The following is a 26072-nucleotide window of genomic DNA, read 5'->3' as shown; positions in this document are numbered from 1 at the left end:
TAGAACTGCAATTATTTTTGTAGATCCAGTTTCATGTCTATTTTGTCAACGGAAAAATTGCGTGTTGTATATGTAAAATTTTCTTTTCTCCACAGCCACTAAAATTTTCTCTGCTTTCAACGTTGTTTAAACTAATTAGCGCGATTTTTGCATTTTATTTGTCGTGGTTGAAACCAGTTATGAATAAAGCAACCCATTGAACAACACTGAAGTTTTCTAGGAGAGCAATAAGGTCTACGTAATTAAACGCATTGTGAAGGTCACAAAAAATACCACTGGCGCACAGATCTGTTCGAAATAAATTTGTAGTAATGTGCAGGGTGTATATCAAGTCCGGGAACACTTTCAATTATTTACTGCCCAAGAACCAGACATTGTACATATGTTGATCTGAAGAGAAACCCTAAAAGTTTCTTTTCATTTATACCGCCACAGCGTAGTTTGGTAATTTGCCGATAGTCGGCGCTTGTCGCAAATGCGGCATTGTTTACAGCTTATTTTTTAGCGACGAAACCACTTTCACAATAATGGGAAAGTGAACAGCCACAGCTGTCGAATCTGGGGTACAGAGCATCCACACGAATTCATTGAATTTGAGCGTGATTCCCATAAAGTAAATGTTTTTTGTGCCTTGTCACGTCGAAAACTGTACGGGCCATTCTTCTTCGTCGAGAGCACTTTCACTGGATATTCCTGCTGGGGCATGGTGCAGCAATGCCCGATGCCTCAAATGCAATCCGACTCTCCGTTCATCTTTCAGCAGGATGGGGCTCCACCCCATTTTTTCGTGAACTTCGTGGATACCTGAACACGGAGCTGCCGCATCGATGGATCGGCCGTGCTTCAGAAAGGGACATCTGTTTCACGACACGGCCTTCCCGATCACCAGATCTCACTCGGTGTAACTTTTTTCTGTGGGGACACATTAAAGATCTGGTGTTTGTACGGCCTCTATCCACGTGACGTAGGAGGGCTCCGAGAGAGAATACGGAAGCCACTGCCACAGTCGACGATGCCGTGCTGGGACGGGTATGGCAAGAATTCGGTTACTCTATTGACGTCTGTTGGGTCACTCATGGTTCGCATATCGAATGTTTGTAAAAAAAACACTTTCAGAGTTCCTGTTCAAAACGCAGTATATATGTCATCTGTACAATGTTTAGTTCTTGTGTAATATATAATTGAAAGTGTCCCCGGACTTTATGTACACCCAGTTTTACCTACTAAACCTATGTGATTAATTTTTATGGCTGGTATACTGGTTATGAATAGGCACACGGTCAATCAGTGAAAGTTGGACATTAAGTAAAGATGAATGGAAACAGAAAAATAGGAGAACATTATTAACGAACGGTTTGCTACAAACGCCATTAATTCCTCCCTCTCTCGTTTGTTGACGTTATGGTATCCCAGACCGACTTGAACGTGACAAAAGGCAAGATACACCTTTGGCAGAAGCTATTACACCATGCGAAACATTGGCAGCAACATTGCCATTTCTCACGACGGAAATGAGCTACGGAGACCTCAAATATGGGACAATTATTTCACCACCAGCCTTTCAGATCCTAAAATAAAAATAACACAGCGCGGGTTAAATAGGCTTCGTACATGCCGCTACCATACTTACAAGTATTATTTACTTTTTTCCTTTCTCCCTCAAAATGTGTTCTGAAAGAGCTGAATTGTTCTACGGCGGTGTCTTTGTCAGCGGTCTGAATGACTGCTGCGTATTTTAACAGCAGAATATTATGACCTCCGTCAGTCTTACTCTTACTGCTATTCGTCACACACATGGTCGACGATCGTATTCTCGAATAAGGGCGTGAAGCAGATTACGACAGATCTGTTCGAGGTCTCTTGACACGCTGCCGTAACACAAAATAAGCTGGAACCGGTATTTCCTTCCACAGATGTGCACAGACGTTCAGGCATACGCTCATGTGCAAGTTTATACCACACAAAATTGTTCAAGCCTGAAGTCGCAAAACTTTATGATCAAGTTTTTGTTGAAATAGTCAGCAACGAGATGCTCAAAATAAATGTTATTCTTTAGCGATTTCAGACACCTAGTGCCCTTACGGTATAGGTGCCTGAAACCAGTAAAGGAATGACATTTATTTTGTGCAACTGGTCGCTGATTATTTCAAAGAATATAAACTAAACTCGCAAGTATGCTTAGACGAAATGGATTACTGGCAGCCACTTGTTTGTGCCTCCTCTCTGCTAAGGAGGAGAATCGGGAAGAAAATTTAAAAGCTGTTAGATAGCACTCAGTTAGCACTTAGAAAAGGTAAAGGCATCAGGGACGCAATTTTGACACTGCGCTTGATAGTGAAACCAAGACTTAAGAAATATCACTTCAGTTAGGTATGGAGGACGTACTTAGCGACTCTAGCGTTGATTGTGGATAACATAAACCAAACGTAACAAGTATTACGTTAAGAAACGACATAGATGGTGTGCCGGGCATGTAAAGTTTACCAGGGATCGTCAGAAATAGTAGCCCAATGTCGTCCTCACTCCAGTGTTGCTACACTCCTGGAAACTGAAATAAGAACACCGTGAATTCATTGTCCCAGGAAGGGGAAACTTTATTGACACATTCCTGTGGTCAGATACATCACATGATCACACTGACAGAACCACAGGCACACAGACACAGGCAACAGAGCATGCACAATGTCGGCACTAGTACAGTGTATATCCACCTTTCGCAGCAATGCAGGCTGCTATTCTCCCATGGAGACGATCGTAGAGATGCTGGATGTAGTCCTGTGGAACGGCCTGCCATGCCATTTCCATTTGGCGCCTCAGTTGGACCAGCGTTCGTGCTGGACGTGCAGACCGCGTGAGACGACGCTTCATCCAGTCCCAAACATGCTCAATGGGGGACAGATCCGGAGATCTTGCTGGCCAGGGTAGTTGAATTACACCTTCTAGAGCACGTTGGGTGGCACGGGATACATGCGGACGTGCATTGTCCTGTTGGAACAGCAAGTTCCCTTGCCGGTCTAGGAATGGTAGAACGATGGGTTCGATGACGGTTTGGATGTACCGTGCACTATTCAGTGTCCCCTCGACGATCACCAGTGGTGTACGGCCAGTGTAGGAGATCGCTCCCCACACCATGATGCCGGGTGTTGGCACTGTGTGCCTCGGTCGTATGCAGTCCTGATTGTGGCGCTCACCTGCACGGCGCCAAACACGCATACGACCATCATTGGCACCAAGGCAGAAGCGACTCTCATCGCTGAAGACGACACGTCTCCATTCGTCCCTCCATTCACGCCTGTCGCGACACCACTGGAGGCGGGCTGCACGATGTTGGGGCGTGAGCGGAAGACGGCCTAACGGTGTGCGGGACCGTAGCCCAGCTTCATGGAGACGGTTGCGAATGGTCCTCGCCGATACCCCAGGAGCAACAGTGTCCCTAATTTGCTGGGAAGTGGCGGTGCGGTCCCCTACGGCACTGCGTAGGATCCTACGGTCTTGGCGTGCATCCGTGCGTCGCTGCGGTCCGGTCCCAGGTCGACGGGCACGTGCACCTTCCGCCGACCACTGGCGACAACATCGATGTACTGTGGAGACCTCACGCCCCACGTGTTGAGCAATTCGGCGGTACGTCCACCCGGCCTCCCGCATGCCCACTATACGCCCTCGCTCAAAGTCCGTCAACTGCACATACGGTTCACGTCCACGCTGTCGCGGCATGCTACCAGTGTTAAAGACTGCGATGGAGCTCCGTATGCCACGGCAAACTGGCTGACACTGACGGCGGCGGTGCACAAATGCTGCGCAGCTAGCGCCATTCGACGGCCAACACCGCGGTTCCTGGTGTGTCCGCTGTGCCGTGCGTGTGATCATTGCTTGTACAGCCCTCTCGCAGTGTCCGGAGCAAGTATGGTGGGTCTGACACACCGGTGTCAATGTGTTCTTTTTTCCATTTCCAGGAGTGTAGTTACCGACTGGAGCGTTTGGCGTGGGACTGATACACAGTGGATACTGGCAACGCCAAAAACTGTTCTCCATCCTTCTCTGCACAAAACGCAATTCGAAGATCCTCCTGTTACGTGCTCATCACTTCAGTGAGTGGCTTACGACCTAAGTAATGTGTGAACCACATTGTTCGCGAGGGTGTAGGCACATATGAGTATGCATCAGTGCCGACCATACCTAGCCTGAGCGCTTCTCTTATGCTCAAAGACTCGACGGCAAGAGAACTTAAAGTTAGTTTAGCACCAGCTATTCTCTGCTCAAAATCGACTACTCGTTGCAGTAGTTCATCACGTGCCTCAGAGTAAATCAACAGGCAACCACGGCGCTGGTGGGGTACTGATGTGAATGATCCATTGATTGGTCTCTGCGGGGAGCTCACTAATCACCAGCATGCTGCACATTGCTCTATGCAAATAAACAAATGACTGTGGCATCGTCTACTAACGTCAGACGTTATCCTCCGCCCGTCGAACTCACTCCAACTATACTGATGGATTTTGTGCTTTTGTTTCTTCGTAATCTGTATTTTGTTGTTGGTTTTCGTAACACACTGCAAAGGCTGCCCGCGGTTCTGGTTCGAGAGAAAACCAGAGTGTCACTGCCCCTATATTTTATTAGCCAAGCTAAGGCACACACAAGTAAAGGATGCTTCTGCGGTAGAATTATCCAGCTGACTATGAAATCACCGTCAGACTACCGTCTTGGCTTCATCGTTGTGTTTCATCGGCAGTATCAATGCGGTCCAGGAAATCGTCACCCTCCTTCGATCACCGTTCGCGATGATTCAGTGAAGACATCAATGGCTTGCCTTTCATCGTATCATCCAACTGCTTAGGCAGACACCGACATGAAACCTTCTGGTACCCTAAGGACCCGTGAACGATGTCATAAGCACTCGCATGCGATATGCCAAGCTCTCAGCTAATGGTCGTGGTGTGCACACGACGATCTGCTTTCGCCATTGCATTCACGCGGGAAATGATGTCGTCAGTTGTAAGGTGTCAGGCAAATCCAACATCTTCCATGAAAACTCTGACATGATAAACAAATCCAGTAGTATGTCACATAGCTCCGAATAAATCGTGACATTAAATTAACCAAAGTAATACGAGTAACGAATGAGCAAATGGAATACCACAGACTAACACAAGAATGCCTAAATGCATGTCATACCTTCCCACCGTGAGACAGACGCAGTTCCGAGGGGAGAAACGAGAACAGAAGCCGAGAGCAGAACCGTGTTAAGCTGGAAGGCCCTACGATAAGGGACGGACGGACACCCACGTCGCCAGCTAACCGCTAGGACCACACCACCCGCAAGTTTCAGTGTGAGACTTTTTAGCGTCTCTGTTACGTTAGGACCACCCCCCAGCCCACGTTAAAAGCTAGAGCCCTCCAGAAGAACAGTATAGATCTTACGATAACGCTAAAAGGACCACACCAGCTGCAAGATTTGGCGTGAGACTTTTTCGCGTCTCTGTTACGTTGCAAACTTTAAAAACATTGCCCCACCACGAAAAGTATAACGTTTCTCATTGGATAGACAGAATTTTTGTAGGCAGAGCTTAAGGTTAACACTGAGACCCTGATTGGTCAGATGAAAACACAGCCAGATAGTTTTTTTAAACCAACTTCGGTAAATTGTAGTAAGGAGAAGTTAGGAGAGCAGTTGCTTCCGTGACTGCGAGATGAGCGGAGCTGTGCTGCCCGCCGCCCCCTGACGAACACCGACAGGGTAATGAACGCACGCGATGCTGCATAACAGCGTATAAAGCTTCACTCAGAACTGCAGAAGTCTCATCTGTTACACCCCCTTTTTGCGTAATACTAGTGTCGATCGTCAATTAAAGCTCATGGTGTTCACATTTGCCACTTGAAGTAAAAATCTGAAACGCGATGATTTTTCTGTTATATAGTTATTGAAAAGCCACATCAGCCACTGTAATTTACGACAAGTTAGATAAGTAATTAAAGATAATTGAGGGTCACTGTAGACCATTTTGATAGTTTTCTCTCTTGTGAAACTTAATTTAAACCTAGATTATAGATGTGATATGGCATAGGTCATCCTTCGACCCATTGTAGAACTTGGAAACCCACTCAGGGAATATTCGTTCACATTTTTGTTGAACGCAGTTGTTTTTTACCATCCTGTATTAAAACATTTCCTTTTATCAATAGTGCAATTTATAAACAATGTTTTGTGAGTAGAATAAAATTTCCAATGGTAAACGTAACTGCTTTTCGACGTTATTTTAACAGCTAACTAAAAATAGGAAAGCCTTGAACCCCTTCCACTAAATTTAGTTAGTATTAAGATTCTTTTACAGGGAGTGCAGTTGGTTATATCATCGCTAGTCTCACTGAACTCTTCTGAACACTACATGTCATGTGTGGTCTGGCGTCTCCTTACCAGCAACAGGTCCCAGGTTCAAACTAGTCAATTCCCTAGAAAACACGCGCAGAGTGTCGTTGCGCGAAAGTGGTATGGAGACACGATATAGAACAAACAGACACCACGCAGAATGTTAGACTGTCAGCCATGAAAGCGGGCTCCCAGACCGCTCACTGCCATCCGAGACTTCACGGCCTTTGCCGAACTCACACCACCACCACCACCACCACCACCACCACCACCACCACCACGACCACCCCACAGTTCTCAAAGAGAGAGAGTTTTCCTAAAAGGTGGGCTGCATTGCACTGTAGATCTCGATGGGTGTTCAGCCCTTTCTCCATAGAAAACGAATCACACTTGATTGCTCTAATGCCGTGGTCGTCTGAAGCACAACCGCCATCTTTCACAACTGACAACAGTGCCGCACGGTCGAGCTACTGGCAGGTATGGCCGGCACGAACCAAGAAAGATCCAATACTGGAAATGGATATGTTGACTTCGCATTTACAACTGAAATTTGGCTAAAAAGATAGGGGCAAAAACTTTCTGATTTGCCCTCGTATTTTTCGTGAGAGCGTTTTCCCAATATAGAGACGAAATATCTGGAAACAAAGAGATATTTTAATTTTACGGTACCTGGACAAACACAATGCCTACATCATGCATAAATAAGATCGTAAATAGATGAACGTTTTCTTTAAGAAAATTGTTTCAACAGTGAAAAATCCAGAGCTATTTGAAAAAGAAGAGAGTGTTCGATGTTATTTGACACTTTGAAAGGAAGAAAGTTACAAATTATAAACTAAAAAAGGGGCTTTATAAATATTGTTTGATGTGTTTGTAAGTATGGTCATGAACAGACTGAAAAGCCTGTAGGGATGTTGCAGGGGATAATGTGCTCAGAAATAATTATTTAAAAAACGTTAGATACATTGCACCGATTCCGAATTATTTAGAATTGAATTTAGGCAATTAAGCTGTCACGGGATCCAAAGCGAGCAACCTACCAGTGACAATGTCGCCAAACGTGTTCTTCGTTTAGCTTCCTGAAACCGAATGAACGTAGCTTTTGTTCACCTAGCTTAAATTGATGACTTCCGACAAATGCGAATAACAACTGGTAATAAGCATTTGAACAAGTGGCAACTGTGGGACCCACAGATGTCTGAAGAGTACCGCATTTTACCTCGCGCGGAACTCGGAAGCGGCTTAACGCATCGAATTTTTTTCCCTGCAATAGTATCTCAGCACAATCTCCGCTGCTACACCCCTACAAGCTTTCCAGACTGTTTCACACCACCCTATATATTTTCCGGAGCAGAGAATAGGAATAACTTTGTGTGGTTCAATGCCCTGGTGCAATTATTTAAACTGGACGCCACTTCGGGGACTTGCATACCACTTATCAAATGGCTCTGAGACTATGGGACTTAACATCTATGGTCATCAGTCCCCTAGAACTTAGAACTACTTAAACCTAACTAACCTAAGGACAGCACACAACACCCAGCCATCACGAGGCAGAGAAAATCCCTGACCCCGCCGGGAATCGAACCCGGGAACCCGCGCGTGGGAAGCGAGAACGCTACCGCACGACCACGAGATGCGGGCATATACCGCTTATCTATCCCACTCATCCAGCTTGGGAAAGAGAACCTAACGTTGAATACGAACCACGTGTCGTGGCTGCAGACTCTTCACATCGTTGGGAGGTGGAAATGAAATTAAAGGCAGAATGAAACTTTCTGTGGCCCAACAGGAATTCGACCCCGCGGCCTCTCCAATTCCAGTCGCGCTTTTTATCACCAGTCACTAGGCCCGACGAACACATACATTTAGATGTTTTGAAGGGTTAGGCGACACGTTTTCTATACTTTCAGTACTGACGAGTTTAAAGAATTGTGATCAGACTGCAGTCAGCTGAAGACAGGTAACCTATACAGGTTGTTACAAAAAGGTACGGCCAAACTTTCAGGAAACATTCCTCACACACAAATAAAGAAAAGATGTTATGTGGACATATGTCCGGAAACGCTTAATTTCCAAGTTAGAGCTCATTTTAGTTTAGTCAGTATGTACTGTACCTCCTTGATTCACCGCCAGTTGGCCCAAATCAAAGAAGGTAATGTTGACTTCGGTGCCTGTGTTGACATGCGACTCATTGCTCTACAGTACTAGCATCAAGCACATCAGTACGTAGCATCAACAGGTTAGTGTTCATCACGAACGTGGTTTGGTTTTGCAGTCAGTGCAATGTTTACAAATGCGGAGTTGGCAGATGCCCATTTGGTGTATGCATTAGCACGGGGCAGTAGCCGTGGCGTGGTACGTTTGTATCGAGACAGATTTCCAGAACGAAGGTGTCCCGACAGGAAGACGTTCGAAGCAATTTATCGGCGTCTTAGGGAGCACGTAACATTGCAGCCTATGACTCGCGACTGGGGAAGACCTAGAACGACGAGGACACCTGCAATGGACGAGGCAATTCTTCGTGCAGTTGACGATAACCCTAATGTCAGCGTCAGAGAAGTTGCTGCTGTACAAGGTAACAATGACCACGTCACTGTATGGAGAGTGCTACGGGAGAACCAGTTGTTTACGTACCATGTACAGCGTGTGCAGGCACTATCAGCAGCTGATTGGCCTCCACGGGTACACTTCTGCGAATGGTTCATCCAACAATGTGTCAATCCTCATTTCAGTGCAAATGGTCTCTTTACGGATGAGGCTTCATTCCAACGTGATCAAATTGTAAATTTTCACAATCAGCATGTGTGGGTTGACGAGAATCCGCACGCAATTGTGCAATAACGTCATCAACACAGATTTTCTGTTGGTGATGTCTTGATTGGGCCCCATGTGCTTCCACCTACGCTCAATGGAGCACCTTATCATGATTTCATACGGGATACTCTACCTGTGCTGCTAGAACATGTGCCTTTACAAGTACGACACAACATGTGGTTCATGAACGATGGAGCTCCTGCACATTTCAGTCGAAGTGTTCGTACGCTTCTCGACAACAGATTCGGTGACCGATGGATTGGTAGAGGCGGACCAATTCCATCGCCTCCACGCTCTCCTGACTGCAACCCTCTTGACTTTCATTTATGGGGGCATTTGAAAGCTATTGTCTACGCAACCCCGGTACCAAATGTAGAGACTCTTCGTGCTCGTATTGTGGACGGCTGTGATACAATACGCCATTCTCCAGGGCTGCATCAGCGCATCAGGGATTCCATGCGACGGAGGGTGGATGCATGTATCCTCGCTAACGGAGGACATTTTGAACATTTCCAGTAACAAAGTGTTTGAAGTCACGCTGGTACGTTCTGTTGCTGTCTGTCTCCATTCCATGATTAAATGTGATTTGAAGAGAAGTAACAAAATGAGCTCCAACATGGAAAGTAAGCGTTTCCGGACACATGTCCACATAACATAACATATTTTCTTTCTTTGTGTGTGAGGAATGTTTCCTGAAAGTTTGGCCGTACCTTTTTGTAACACCCTGTAGTTAACAGAGGCTAACAGCTGCTGTGGAAGATGGCCACGCAAACAAACGTACCAATTGCTTTTGTTTCTTCGTACATTCATATTTTCGTAAACGTGATGGTCCTTCATACCCTCACTTTCACCTTGAGGGGTATTGCAAACGACTCTTACAATGCACGCAATTTTGGCTCTAAAGTGCAAACGAGAACAACCACTCGTGGGGTGCTGCAGTGGACTCACTTGTCAAGAGTGCTCTATTGAGATAAATTCACGCGTGTAAAAGGCGCTTAAGTACGCCCGTAGTCTAACCATGCGTGGCTGCTGCGAGCTGAGTAAGCGAAGTGTCGGGCTGAGCAAGCGGTAGCAGCAGCGGTAGCTCGCAACGAGTATTGAGCGCGGGTCTTCCCCCTTGCGCTAGTAGGCTGCGATGGGGCGAAGAAGGCCGTACCGGCGCCAAAATAAACGCGAAAGGCGGAGAGAGGCTGACAAGTGGCTGCGATTGCCGGCCAAGTGGCCTGTCGAGGTTGTTTCCCCTCTCCCTCCTTCGAGCGCCGCCGCTCCGGTAGAAATATTAAAGGCGATACAATCGCCAGGATTTACTTCGTTCGCCTTGCGGCCGATTGCTCGAGCTGCGATTGCGTAGCGGCGCTGCGCCACGATATTTCAGAGTTGCCTAAGAGAGCGTATGGGTCTGTCAAAATTAACACGCACGTATGAAACGTGTGATTGAAGGGTGGCTACAGGCCTGGTAGCTGTCAGGGGACTTATGGATTGAAGGGTCTAAAATTTCAGGTTTAAGATACTGCGTGGTGCTGGCGTCTCGCAAACGGCATGTTAAACAACAAGTGTAGTTCAAGTTTCTTTGTTTACAAATTGGTAAACTGGTAGCGTATTTGAAGAGAATGATTTAATTGTAGTTCCGCGAGGAGGACTGAAAAATAGTATGTTCATTAAAGTTACATTTACGCCAATGTGCCATTTAGGAACTTGTGAATAGTCGACATGTGGCCTTTGGCTGAAAATATTCATCCAATATACAATCTTAAAATTACCTATGGATCATGCAACTAACCAACTAGCTCACTTCAAGTCAATGTATGCCTGTGTACCTAAAGCACTGTTGGCTAAAAAGAAGATCAGTGTCTTGAAACATATGTTACATGAACACATCATCGAGTAGCTGTGCTCCAAAGATCGTTTTTTAGTGAAATGGCAGTCTCTCTCGTACCGAGAGAATGATAGTGCAACTACTCACGGAGGTCGAGGGTGTGGAGGGCTGTAATTACTGTACGACAGCGAAAGTTGGTAGATAGCCTGAAGTGTAACTGCTGAACCGATTTACACTGGAAAAAAATTAGTTCAAATTTTGGCCACCAGGTGCAAATCTGGCGCTGTTCAGCTGTACAGCATCTTGTCTTTTACATCACAGAATCTTTGGATTACAGTTACGAGACCATTTGCTACGGGCGATGAATCTATCGATACACTGGTCTACTTTAAAACTGTACTTAGTCTTTATTCCTTACATGTTGTTGTTGTTGTTGTTGTTGTTGTGGTCTTCAGTCCTGAGACTGGTTTGATGCAGCTCTCCATGCTACTCTATCCTGTGCAAGCTTCTTCATCTCCCAGTACCTACTGCAACCTACATCCTTCTGAATCTGCTTAGTGTATTCATCTCTTGGTCTCCCTCTACGATTTTTACCCTCCACACCGCCCTACAATGCTAAATTTATGATCCCTTGATGCCTCAAAACATGTCCTGCCAACCGATCCCTTCTTCTAGTCAAGTTGTACCACAAACTTCTCTTCTCCCCAATCCTATTCAATACCTCCTCATTAGTTACGTTATCTACCCATCTAATCTTCAGCATTCTTCTGTATCACCACATTTCGAAAGCTTCTATTCTCTTCTTGTCCAAACTGGTTATCGTCCATGTTTCACTTCCATACATGGCTACACTCCATACAAATACTTTCAGAAACGACTTCCTGACACTTAAATCTATACTCGATGTTAACAAATTTCTCTTCTTCAGAAACGATTTCCTTGCCATTGCCAGTCTACATTTTATATCCTCTCTACTTCGACCACCATCAGTTATTTTACTCCCTAAACAGCAAAACTCCTTTACTACTCCTTACATAGATGAACTAAATCAGTATTCTTGAAAATAGAGTGAAAAGATACCTGACGTAGTCAAATTAAATTTCTTTATGATAAAGTTCATCCTGATCACTAACTTTTCCTGAGACTAACATCATAGTTTACGACTGTAAATGCATCTTCATACAAATCTAAAGGAGTTATGAACACAAGTTTTCTGAGAAAACAGTGTCACTACGAGAGTACCACCCCTTGTACAACTAAAAAATATTTAAACCTTTCCAGTATTCAGCTCTATATCACTGAAAACACTTTCTAAACCTTCAGCAGTGTACGAGTTTGACCTCCCTCAAAGTATATTTCCAAGAGCTCAGCAGTTACGGTACTTGAAATGTCTAATTATAAACGTCGGTCAGGCTATGTGAAAAGAATTTACAATCCCTTGACAATTAGACATGTAGCTGTGGCTTAACACATTGAAACAATGAAAAACATATACACTACTGGCCATTAAAATTTCTACAGCACGAAGATGACGCACTACAGACGCGAAATTTAACCGACAGGGAGAAGATGCTGTGATATGCAAATGATTAGCTTTTCAGAGCATTCACACAAGGTTGGCGAAGGTGGCGACACCTAAAACGTGCTGACATGAGGAAAGTTTCCAACCGATTTCTCATACACAAACAGCAGTTGACCGGCGTTGCCTGGTGAAACGTTGTTGTGATGCCTCGTGCAAGGAGGAGAAGTGCGTACCACCACGTTTCCGACTTTGATAAAGGTCGGATTGTAGCCTATCGCGAGGGCGGTTTATCGTATCGCGACATTGCTGCTCACGTTGGTCGAGATCCAATGACTGTTAGCAGAATATGGAATCGTTGGATTCCGGAGCGTACTACGGAATGCCGTGCTGGATCCCAATGGCCTCGTATCACTAGCAGTCGAGATGACAAGCATCTTATCCGCATGGCTGTAACGGATCGTGTAGCCACGTCTCGATCCCTGAGTCAACAGATGGGGATGTTTGCAAAACAACAACCATTTCCACGAACAGTTCGACGACGTTTGCAGCAGCATGGACTATCAGCTCGGAGACCGTGGCTGCGGTTACCCTTGACGCTGCATCACAGACAGGAGCGCCTGCGATGGTGTACTCAACGACGAACCTGGGTGCACGAATGGCAAAACGTCAGTTGGTACGGGGTGCCATTGGTTACACGTCTCTGTCACCTCTTGTTCACATTGACGGCACTTTGAACAGTGGACGTTACATTTCAGATGTGTTACGACCCGTGGCTCTACCCCTCATTCGATCCCTGCGAAACCCTACATTTCAGCAGGATAATGCATGACTGCATGTTGCAGGTCCTGTAGGGCCTTTCTGGATCCAGAAAATGTTCGTCTGCTGCCCTGGCCAGCACATTCTCCAGATCTCTCACCAATTGAAAACGTCTGGTCAATGGTGGCGGTGCAACTGGCTCGTCACAATACGCCAGTCACTACTCTTGATGAACTGTGGTATCGTGTTGAAACTGCATGGGCAGCTGTACCTGTACACGCCATCCAAGCTCTGTTTGACTCAATGCCCAGGCGTATCAAGGCCGTTATTGCGGCCAGAGGTGGTTGTTCTGGGTACTGATTTCTCAGGATCTATGCACCCAAATTGCTTGAAAATGTTATAACATGTCAGTTCTAGTATATTTGTCCATTGAATACCCGTTTATCATCTGCATTTCCTCTTGGTGTAGCACTTTTAATAGCCAGTGGTGTACATTCTTCAACCTGGAAGTTAATTAGTTAACATCTCTTGGCCTAATGTAATAAGGTATCGTATGACCGTACATAAAGTCGTACATCATTACTCAAGCTAAAATCGAATGAATTTACTCAGGTTATGTCAATAGGGTCATCTAGATAAAACAAAGTACTACATAATTTACTATCCGCCTCAGTGCTTCCAATCAAAGAGAGGAAAAATAAAAAACGTTACTTCAATATACACTGTAAGAACAATGCACCACCAAGGAATTATCTGAATGTAACGGAAATCGGTTCAAAAATGGTTCAAATGATTCTTAGCACTATGGAACGTAACATCTGAGGTCATCAGTTCCCTAGACTTAGAACTACTTAAACCTAACTGACCTAAGGACATCACGTACATCCATTCCCGAGGCAGGATTCGAACCTGGGACCGTAGCAGCGGCGCGGTTCCGTACTGAAGCGCCTAGAATCACTCGGCCACAGCGGCCGGCGGGAAATCGGTAAATGTGATGTATACGTATAGAAAAACAAATGACTGCATTTTCAGAAAAACTTGATTATTTAATGAAGGGAAAGAGCTTCACAAACTGAGTAAGTCAATGAAGCGTTGATCAACCTCTAGCGCCTATGCAAGCAGTTACTCGGATGCCATTGATTGTTAGAGTTGTCCTCCTGAGGGATATCATGCCCAATTCTGTCGAATTGGCGCATTAGATCGTCAAAATCCTTAACTGGTTGGAGGGCCGTGCCCATAATGCTCAAAATGCTCTCAATTGAGGGGGAGATGTGGCGATTTTGCTGGCTAAGGTAGTAAGGTAGGCTATGGCAATCACGAAGACAAGCACTAGAAACTCTGGCTTGCGCATGCTGGCTTTATTTTGCTGAAATGCAAAACCCGGCTAACTTGGGATGAAAGCCAACAAAATGGGGCGTAGAATATCGTAGACGTACTGATGTGCTCTGAAGCTGCCGTGGATGACGACCAAAGGGGTTCTGCAATGAAAATAAATGGCATCCCAGACCATCACTCTTGTCTGTCTGGCTGTATGGCAGGCGACAGTCAGGTTGTTATGCCACCATATCCGAGGGGTCTCCAGATATGTTTTTGGCTTGGAACCTCATTGGCTGGAGCAGAACTGTCTTCAATGATGATTCCCACTTTGAACTGAGACTCTATGACCAGCGAAGATGTGTCTGGAGACACCTCGGACTTTGGTGGGATACCAACTTGACTGCCGCGATCCACCCGACCAGACAACCAGGAGTGATGGTGTCTGGTGCCGCTTCATTCCACAGCGGGACCCCTTTGGTTGCCAACTGCGGCACTCTTACAGCACAGCGGTAGGTCGACGGTTTTCTACGCCTCGACTTTTAGTCCTTCGTGGCAAGTCATCCTGGGCTTGCATTTCAGCAAAACAATGCCCGATTGCGACTACGAGAGTCTCTACTGCTTGTCTTAGTGCTTGCCATAATCTATCTTGGCCAGCAAGGTCGCCAAATCTCTCCCCAGTTGACAATATTTGGAGCATTATGGGCGAGGTCCTCCAATCAGTTCGGGATTTTGACGACTTAACACGCCGACTGGACAGAATTTGGTACGATATGCCTCAGAGGTCATCCAGTGCCTTTATCAATCACTGATAAGCCGAATAACTACTTGTATAATGGCCAGATGTCGACCAATGCGTTACTGACTTGCCGATTTGCGCAGCTCTTTCTCTTGAATAAATCATCCATTTTTTTCTGTTCCTGTAATCGCTTGTTTGTCTGTACATGTACATTACACCTACAGATTTCCGTCCCATTCACATCATTCCTTCGTAGCGCGTCGTTTTCCTTTGGCTTAGAGTATTTTATGGTATCAAGATGATCCAAGTTTATTAGCCAGCGTAGCATTAAGTAACAGATGAAAGTCTATTTATTGTGTAGAGGTAAAGTAAAACAGGCAGAATATTTGATATTTGTTGTTGGAAAACAAGCACACCCTCCCCCCTCCCTCACACACACACACACACACACACACACACACCTGACGTTTCCGAGCGGTTCTAGACGCTACAGTCTGGACCCGCGCGACCGCTACGGTCGCAGGTTCGAATCCTGCCTCGGGCATGGATGTGTGTGATGTCCTTAGGTTAGTTAGGTTGAAGTAGTTCTAAGTTCTAGGGGACTGATGACCTCAGAAGTTACGTCCCATAGTGCTCAGAGCCATTTTGAACACCTGAAGTTTCTGTCTCGCTACACAGCACTTTTAAACACCGTACATCTTCACTGACACATAGGTGTAGCTCTTGATGTTGTCGTCTCCCTCTGTTGAGAGCGCCAATGCGAGTACGCAGACCCATGCGTCACGGCGCCAGACATTGTCGGTGACTAGTTGAATAGGCGAGGTCGGCGACTCCTTCTTCTCTCCCTCCTTCCTTCCCTCCGCCTCACCCCAGCCATGCAGAGAAATGGAGAGTAAACAGAGCGAGTGCACCCCCCGCTTTCTCGCCTGCCCTCAGTAGCGAAAGATGTGAGGCGGATTGCGGATGTCGGAACCCTCGCTCCGCGGCCCTGTCACGCAGCGAACACGTGAACAAATAGCATGGCTCAGTGCCGACACTCACGATAAGAATCAAAGCACACACAGCGCGAATTACTCCTACATTCACAGTCCCTACATTTCTAAGTATCGCAGCATCAAGTAAAGTACGGAAAAAGATAACCTGTAGATGCCTAAATAAGGCGAAACGCGTCGTTGAAAAATAAAAAACTAAAACTGCAAGCATGACTGTTTTTAACCAATACTGTTAAGCACTGGTTTGCTGTATGCCACATACGGAATGGAAAATTCCACTGTTCGCAAGAAAACGACAGTGTACATTGCTACCAACACATTACATACGGTATACTCGCATTAGAACTAAAAAGAAGAAACACAAGATTAATCACTGTTCACAAACATTTGACAGCAGTTGTTGGCACCGTAACACTCAGTCTTATTGTTGGCCTGCATCATGCTGAACTGCATCGTTGTTGACCTCTTCACCATTCTCTTGCGCAGATCAGCGCGCGCTCGCTCACATACACACACACACACACACACACACACACACACACACAGCTGACTTCGGCCATAGCCCTGCCGTCAATCAACCTCCTATCTTGCTGTCTGTAGGTAGAGCAGCCCGTATCACCTCGTTCACATTCGTAGTAATAATCTTGTCTTCTCTTGTCTCCTTCGTCTGCGCTTTCTCTCGACCCCTTCTGCTTCTCTCTACTTTCTACTCGTACGAATGTTTGACGTATCTGCTATTTAATTTCAATTTTTGTGCCAGTCAAATGAGTACGAAGTTTGCGCGTGTGCAAAACGGAGCGTACGTCACCCGGTACTTCGAAGTACTGAATTCTCTCTAATTCTTGTTCAAAAAATTCGGTGTATGTATCGTCGTTTCACCGGTTACAAGTAAAATTTAAACTCGCATCATTTGTGCTGCAATACCAGTATTTTTCAAGGAACATACTTTCAAGTTCTTCGTACCGTAAGCTTTTTTTCCTTATTCCGGAAAAACATACGCAGAGGTGAAAAAAGTCATGGGATACCTCCTACCATCGTGCCGGGCTATGATTTTCCCGGTGCAGTGCAGCAACTCTACGCGAATTGGACTCAACAAATCGGTCAAAGTCCCCTGCAGAAATATTGATCCATGCTGCCTCTGTAGCCAACCATAACTGCGAAAGTGTAACCTGATGCAGCATTTTCTGCACGAACTGACCTCTCTATTATGTCCCATAAGTGTTCGGTGGCTTTTATGTCGGGTGATCTGCATGGCTAAACCGTTCGCTCCAACTGTCCGCAATGTTATTCTAACCAATCCCGAACAACTGTACCCAGTGACATAACGCATTATCATACATAAAAATTCCATCGTTGTTTGAAAACATGACGTCTACGAATAGCTGCATAGGGCCTCCAAGTAGCCGAACATCCAGAGGATCCAGTCTGTTCCATGTAAACTAAGCCCACACCATTATGGAGACACCGCCAGCTTGCACGGAACCTTCTTCACAGCTCTGGTCCATTGCTTCCTGGAATCTGCGCCACACTCTAACCCTACCTTCAGCTCTTACCAACCGAAATCTGGACTTATCTGACCAAGTCACAGTTTTACAGTAGTCAAGGTGTAAGTAGGCTGTTTAGGTTTTTTTATTGGTAACGCCACCTCTGTATAAAAATCACTGGCTGTGCTGTGTACAGTCTGTGGCTGCTTTGCATTGTTGTAATACTCGCCATTGTAGTGTTAGGCAGCTGGCTGTGAACAGCGCGTAGCGTTGGGCAGTTGGAGGTGAGCCGCCAGCAGTGGTGGATGTGGGGAGAGAGATGGAGTTTTGAAATTTGTCATGAACTGCTATATATATATTATGACTATTGAGGTAAATACATTGTTTGTTCTCTATCAAAATCTTTCATTTGCTAACTATGCCTATCAGTAGTTAGTGCCTTCAGTAGTTTGAATCTTTTATTTAGCTGGCAGTAGTGGCGCTCGCTGTATTGCAGTAGCTTGAATAGCGAAGATTTTTGTGAGGTAAGTGATTTGTAAAAGGTATAGTTTAATGTTAGTCAGGGCCCATTCTTTTGTATGGATTATTGAAAGTCAGATTGCGTTGCGCTAACAAAATATTGTGTGTCAGTTAAAGCACAGTCTCGTGTATAAATCTTCAAAAAGGGGACGTTTCAAAGGGTCCAAAAGATATGGTCCTGAACTAGGAGAGGCACTGCAGGCGATGTCGTGTTCTTCACAATGGCACTCGCGACGGTCGTCTGCCATTAACGCCAGATTTTGCCGCACTGTCCTAACGGTTACTTTCGGCGTACGTCCCACATTAATCTGGTTCAAATGGCTCTGAGCACTATGGGACTTAACATGTGAGGTCATCAGTCCTCTAGAACTTAGAACTACTTAAACCTAACTAACCTAAGGACATCACACAAATCCATGCACGAGGCAGGATTCTAACCGGCGACCGTAGCAGCAGCGCGGTTCCGGATTGTAGCGCCTAGAAACGCTCGGCCACATCGGCCGACCCACACATTAACATCTGCGATTGTTTCATGCGGTGTTGCTTGTCTGTTACCACTGACAACTCTACTCAAACGCCGCTCCTCTCGGTCGTTAAGTGAAGACCGTCGGTCACCGCGTTGTCCGTGGTGAGAGATAACGGCCGAAATGTGGAATCCTCTGCACACTGTGGATGGCGAAATACCGAATTCCCGAACGATTTCCGAAATGGAATTTCCCACGCGTCTATCTGCAGCTACCATTCCGCGTTCGAAGTCTGTTAACTCCCGTCGTGTGGCCATAGCCACGTCGGAAACCTGCTCACATGGATCCTCTGAGTACAAAATTTCTGATATTTTTCTTCAAAATCTTGTTTCTGTTTCGTAGCAGTCTGATTCAGCTTCTCTGTAACAATAATCTGCGAATGCTGTGCTTGAACCTTCCGGTTCGAAGTATGTTCCGTATCCACTAGCAACACATCTGAATCCATACCAGCAAATGTTAGCACCCGGTTCAGTTCTACGGCTATCTCTGCAAGTGATACTCGATTCGTCACGTTAGATCGTAGAAGCTGGATTTCTGGCCACTTCGCCAAGGTAGAAACTAGGTATCTCAGTTGACAAGTCTTTGTCTGACCTTCCTTTCAGGTCTGGCTGCATTGGTTTCGATTATTCTGGAAGAAGACTACGTGTGTTTTGCATTTCTTTACATAAGTGTGGGTGTGTTCTATTTATTGGCTCCTGTCAAATATCTTCGCCACTTTTTGCTGGCCGTCCTTCAATAGTGATTTTATTTCAACCGATAATTTCTATTCACTTCGTTTAAATACCATTTCCTCATGACCTTCCCTAACTGGTGATATATTTTTCCTTTAAATGTTTCTTTAATTCCTTCGCGAATATTCTTGGCTTTCCCTATGTCCTTTTAAGTCCTTTACGGCTTGCTCTTGACTTCCCAGAAGATAGCTGAACAGCACCATTATTTCAATCATTACTTCCGTGTCTACTGTTTCTCCCTCAGTTGCATATTCAGAACCGGAATCTTTGAATCCTGCAACATCGCACAACACTACCCACTGGCATGTGCTCTTTCGTTGGCGACATTTTTACACTTGAAAGTCAAAACCACAAAACACGAGAGTACTGACCTCCTCCATCCAATATTCGTAACACGCTAAATAATCCTCAAGTTTTGCACACACCTGCAAACTGAAATTGTGTGTGATTAGTAGTCTGGAGATAATTTTAACGTCTCTTTCTGTGACTACTGATTGCCTTGTCGTAGTGTGGTGCCGAAAACTGCGCAGCTCCATGTGTGTCTTCGAGTTGGTCATCTTGAACCACTGCTATCCATATTGCAGTCGCTTTACGTTTTACATGGGACTTCGTTGGTGATGCCACAGTTTTTTTACGCTCTCCCCACATGGACTGGTCATTTTATTGTTCGAAACTGTTTCAAATTATTGCATTTCGAATCACTATTCTTCGCCGAAAAGCGACAGTCCTTGCACGGTACGCCAACTTAAAACTCCTCTGTTGTATTTTATTCATTAATTTTGTATCTATCGGGTTCAAATATGGGAGCTTTACGGAGAGAACACGCTTAGTTACTTATTAATCACGACCTGTGGCCCTTATACTTCGCAAATATGAGAGTTCCTCTATTATACAATGGAAAATGTAACTTTGAAATGATTCCACTGCAAATCAATATTACTTCATTTTTTTATCCTTCCGACACGTAACACGCTCCCTAATAATGCCTATGCTCGTCCACCTTTTTACGAATATTGACCGTGTCATTTCAGTTACCACTGCTGCCATGCATTTACACATTAATTTAACAGGCCGAGTAACAACCACAATGTTGCTTCTTCCAGAATTTCGTAACTAACTCCGCACTCCTGTCTGAATAAATCGATATACTAAAATTCTTTTGCCCTACAATCCGACGCAATACTTTCAACTGTAATCATACTTTCTGAAAAAAATTCCTCAGACCATTTATATACGACGCAGCTGCACGCGGCCGTTTCGTTCCCACCCTATACAGTGACTCTGCAGTAACGTGCTGCTGGGAAACCAGTAACTCTTGGGCGCTGTTGACACTAAATAGCAATAAAGTACCCCCACCAGGGAAAAAGCACGGTCAGCTTCTAAAGTTCCAGAAACCAGCGATGAGAATGGAGTAAATTTCACTACTTCTTGAGACCAAGGACAGCTTGTACGACTTTAAAACTTGGATAACACTTTCTTAAGCACTGAACAGAAAAACGTGCGCTAATCGGCAGGTGTTATATTTAGCAGGTTTCTAGTCAAACTGAAAGAGTGATAAGTTCCATTTACCAAAATCAAAGTTAATGAGGCACATTCTATTCTCTACTGGTGTGTCTTGTAGCAGTTGAAAACTTCTCCATAATATTATTTACTTCCATACTCTCTTTTTTCTTGGTTTACTAAATTCTTTCTCCTTAAAGAATTTATAAACTGTTTTTTTACTCATGCACTGACGAAGTAAATTTGGCTCGCATAGTTCCAGGGAACATTATTTCAGGAAGATGAGAAATACAGAGGTATTCAATACTTTCAACAACTTCTTGTATGTTAAATATCTTCCAGCACACACAGGGAAGCTCAAGAGTGAATTAAGAAACTTTGTTAGTCAACTTCTTGTGAGGTATTGAGTAATGTATTCGAGTGTTCTCTTAAATGTTCTTGCTTTTCAAATAACACATGTATATTATAATACTTCAAAAGCTTGTCATTTTCATATTTTCTAATTAGATGAAAGATTCATTTTGGATTTTCATCCGTATCCCAGGGATTTCCCTCGTTGAATGTGTCACTCATAATTACTATAAAAAAATATTCGAAAATCTATTTTAAACATTTGCTGAATAAAAACCTCTCTCAGACACGCGTGAGCTACAAAAACATTTTTTTTTCCTTTCTGAGATTCTCTTTGTTTTTCGTTTCGCTCTGGAAAGGTTTTTCCCGGCACCGCATATTACATTACCATAACATACGGTCTTATCTCACACAACAACAGATTCTGTAGGCGATACGGTGAATTTTAAATTCGTGTCACTTGCGTGATGCTCTTCCCATGGCAGCTCGTTCCATGTGAGAACGCAGCTAGAACCACATTCATCACAAGAGGTGACAGGTAATTTCCTTGCCACACCGGGAGTGTATCTGACAACATGACGAGATTACTTGGCCACTGCAGATCATTCATATTCCATCTTTTCTTACAAGGTTCAGATTCAGCACCCACTACTATTTTTTCATCCCACTTGTGTGTTAACCGAATGGAGTACCCTGCAACATATCTTAGACAAACATATGGACGAAAATTTAACAATCATTCAGGACTGGAATTCGATAACACTATAAGACAGAGAAGGAAAAAAAATGTACATGGATATGGACTGGGGGAATGGAATCAAAAAAGAAACTGCCTGGTTGAATTTTGCACAGAACATAATTTAATCGTATCTAACACTTGGTTTAAGAATCATAAAAGAAGGTTGTTCACCTGGAAGAGACCTGGAGACATCAGAAGGTTTCAGATTGATTACATAATGGCAAGACAGAGATATCGAAACCAGATTTTAAATTGTAAGACATTTTCAGGGGCAGATATGGACTCTGAACACAATTTATTTATTATGAACTGTAGATTAAAACTGAAGAAACTGCAAAAAGGTAGTATTTTAAGGAGATGGGATATGGATAATCCGAAGGAACCAGAGGTTTTAGAGAGTTTCAGATAGAGCATTAGGGAAAGACTGACACGAACAGGATAAAGGAATACAGTAAAAGAGGAATGGATAGCTTTGAGAGGTGAAATAGTGAAGGCAGCAGAGGATCAAGTAGGTACAGAGACGAGGGCTAACAGAAATCCTTGGGTAACACAAAAGATATTGAATTTAATTGATGAAAGAAGAAAATATAAAAATGCACTAAATGAAGATGGCGAAAGGGGGTACAAACGTCTAGAAAACGAGAGTGACAGGAAGTGTAGAGTTGTTAAACAAAAATGTTTTGAGGACAAATGTAAGGATTTTGAAGCACATATCACTAAGGGAAAGATAGATGCTACCCACAGAAAATTAATGAAACCTTTGGAGAAAAGAGAACCACCTTTATGATTATCAAGAGCTCAGATGGAAAACCAGACCGAACCAAAGAAGGAAAAGCAGAAGGGTGGAAGGAGTACACAGAGGGCCTGTACGAGGGTTATAATATGGAAATGGAAGAGCATGTAGACGAAGATGAGATGGGAGGTGTGATACTGCTTGAGGAATTTGACGGAGTACTAAAAGACCTAACTCGAAACGAGCCCCAGCAGTATACAGCATTAGAACTATTGATCGCCTAGGAAGAGTCAGCATGACAAAACTCTTCGATCTCGTCAACAAGATGTATGAGGCAGATGAAATACCATCAGACTTCTAGAATAATATAATAATTCCAACTGCAAAGTAAGCAGATGCTGACAGGTTGTAACCTCCCCACGGAAAATTTAAAAGACTATATTTATTAGAAATGGTGCCACAGCTAAGTGTGACCTTCCCACAGAAATTTTAATGGCAAAGACAATTAAATGAAAGCTCGCTATCTGACACAAGTACAAGTTCCCATTAAATAATGAACGCTAATCCCATGATAATGAAACTGTAATGATAACCTAAACTCAATTCAACCGAAAGTCGGTGTTTGCCCTGTGCGAAACGAGAATAAATTTCTTACCTTAGTGAAACTGCATGTCAAAATTCTGCTCTTATTGTTCTCTATCGCTTGCATGAAAAGCATTGGGAGTACCTTTTTTAAAAATCTTTGTTAAAAGGAAATGGAAGGAAATTTGAATGATTGTCTTTAAAATTGCTTTTAAATCAAAATTATTATTGGGGGCGATTTTTGAAAGTTAAATTACAATGACTGTTCGTTACATTATCTGATGAGCGCAAAGCTGCATGATTATTTATTTAAATAAATTATACCTCGTCCTGAATCTCGACCATTGCGATGCCGACGCCCGCCGACTGCTCTCCGCTACTGCTAGCAACCGACTCCAAGCACTACTGAGGACTGACTACTGCACACTGACTGACTGACTGCTACTGCGAGTCGAGCGCAACTGCTCTGGTCAGAGATTCTACAATGTCTCAGCATCGCTGCCGCACAACATACGTGTTTCATAACCCTCCACTGGGGGGGCAAAAATTTGGCAGCGATGGTGAGTCATTTGGACTTGCCATCGTAACAAATTTTTCCTTTAATTAATTAACATTTACAAAATATTGGGATGTAATACATGAATTAAATGTTGTGCGCATGCACCAATTACAAAACATTACAGACAAGACAAAATATAAGTACAAAACAAATCAGGAAAAATGTATATACAAATTATTTGACAGATAATAAAATGCACACACACTGAAAAATTCTTTAGCAGTTTCATAACAGGCAAAAAAAATCATGTTGACAAGTGTCATGAGTGCACATGCACTGCAGTGGAGAACATATCAGTAAAAAACGAAATGTATATACAATGAGTAACAAGTGACATAAATCATAAAAGGTATACAGAATGAACACAAATCATATCGTAAATTGGGAAGAGTGCAGAGGCACTGGAGTTCAGTTGAAAACATATTCACATAAGTGCACATGCACTGAAAAGCTTTTGAACATTTTCATAACAAATAAACACAAGGGTAAATAATCATCAAATCACAAAAAGTATATACAATAGAGATGACAAGAGTGCACACATACTGCACTTCAAAACAAATCGAAAATGTCTTTAGTATTTTGACAACAAATGGCAAAAATCATGTCGACAAGTGACACAAGTGTACTCGCACTGGAGTTCAATAAATCGAAAAAAAAATGTATAGGCCATGAACATAAGTGATGTTAGCTAAAAATGTTTTTCACTATTAGGATAGGAAAGGAAAGGATTGCATCATGGTTATAGCACTTTAGTTTGCACATAGCTGCACTGAAAGTCCATATCTTTCCACAGGATCACAACTAAGTGATACAATCTGCAGTTCCGTTCCCAGAAGTATTTATCAGCGTATCAACACAGTGAAACGTCGTAGTATTATTCCATGCTATTATTTGGCAGTACATCAGGTACACCAAACAGTGGGACCATAATAACGTCTTCATCGGTTACAGTGGTGGACAGCATGTCGTGTCAACACCACGCTCTTAAGAGGCACACCAACGTAGAATTAGTGCAAAAACCAAATATAGTGCTCCATGATAATGAGGATGGACAAGACAAATGGATGTTACAATAATTTCAGGTAGTTAGGTCAGAAGGTGAAGGACATTAACTAACACACAAGTCTTGATTAGTGATTACATAAGTAGTTTGCGGTATCCATACTCTAGTCATTGAACATTTCTGTACCATGAATGTAGTATTACAGAAAAATGTTCATTAATTAATTTAAAGACAAGAGTGGTAATCAATCGCCATCAAGTATTGAGTATTACAAAACATTTTTCCTCATTCAAATGACATATTTACAAGTAACTATTAAGACTCAGTGGCCTAGCAACTTTCGATTAGTACAAAATATTTATCATCATTCAGTATTAATGTGGGAAGTCATCATTGAAAACACTAACAAAACGTTAAGTTACATTAATTATTGGCACTCAGTGGCCAGCAAGTATTGAATAGTATAAAACATTATTCATCATTCAGTATTCTTCATATCATTAAGAAATCATTATTAAAAATCAGTTAATTACAGTCATAGCCTTAATAATCATGGGCATAATAAGTAATTACATTAATTATGGGCACTCAGTGGCCAGCAAGTATTGAATAGTATAAAACATTATTCATCATTCAGTATTATTCATATCATTAAGAAATCATTATTAGAAAAATCAGTTAATTACAGTCATAGCATTAATAAGCATGGGCATTATAAGTTACATTAATTATGGGCACTCAGTGGCCAGCAAGTATTGAATAGTACAAAACATTAGTAGCATTAATAAGCATGGGCATTATAAGTTACATTAATTATGGGCACTCAGTGGCCAGCAAGTACTGAATAGTACAAAACATTAGTAGCATTAATAAGCATGGGCATTATAAGTTACATTAATTATGGGCACTCAGTGGCCAGCAAGTATTGAATAGTACAAAACATTAGTAGCATTAATAAGCATGGGCATTATAAGTTACATTAATTATGGGCACTCAGTGGCCAGCAAGTACTGAATAGTACAAA

This window comes from Schistocerca nitens, chromosome 2 (assembly GCF_023898315.1).
Source record: "Schistocerca nitens isolate TAMUIC-IGC-003100 chromosome 2, iqSchNite1.1, whole genome shotgun sequence".
In the NCBI taxonomy this organism is placed as follows: domain Eukaryota; kingdom Metazoa; phylum Arthropoda; class Insecta; order Orthoptera; family Acrididae; genus Schistocerca; species Schistocerca nitens.
This window is presented reverse-complemented; position numbering follows the sequence as displayed.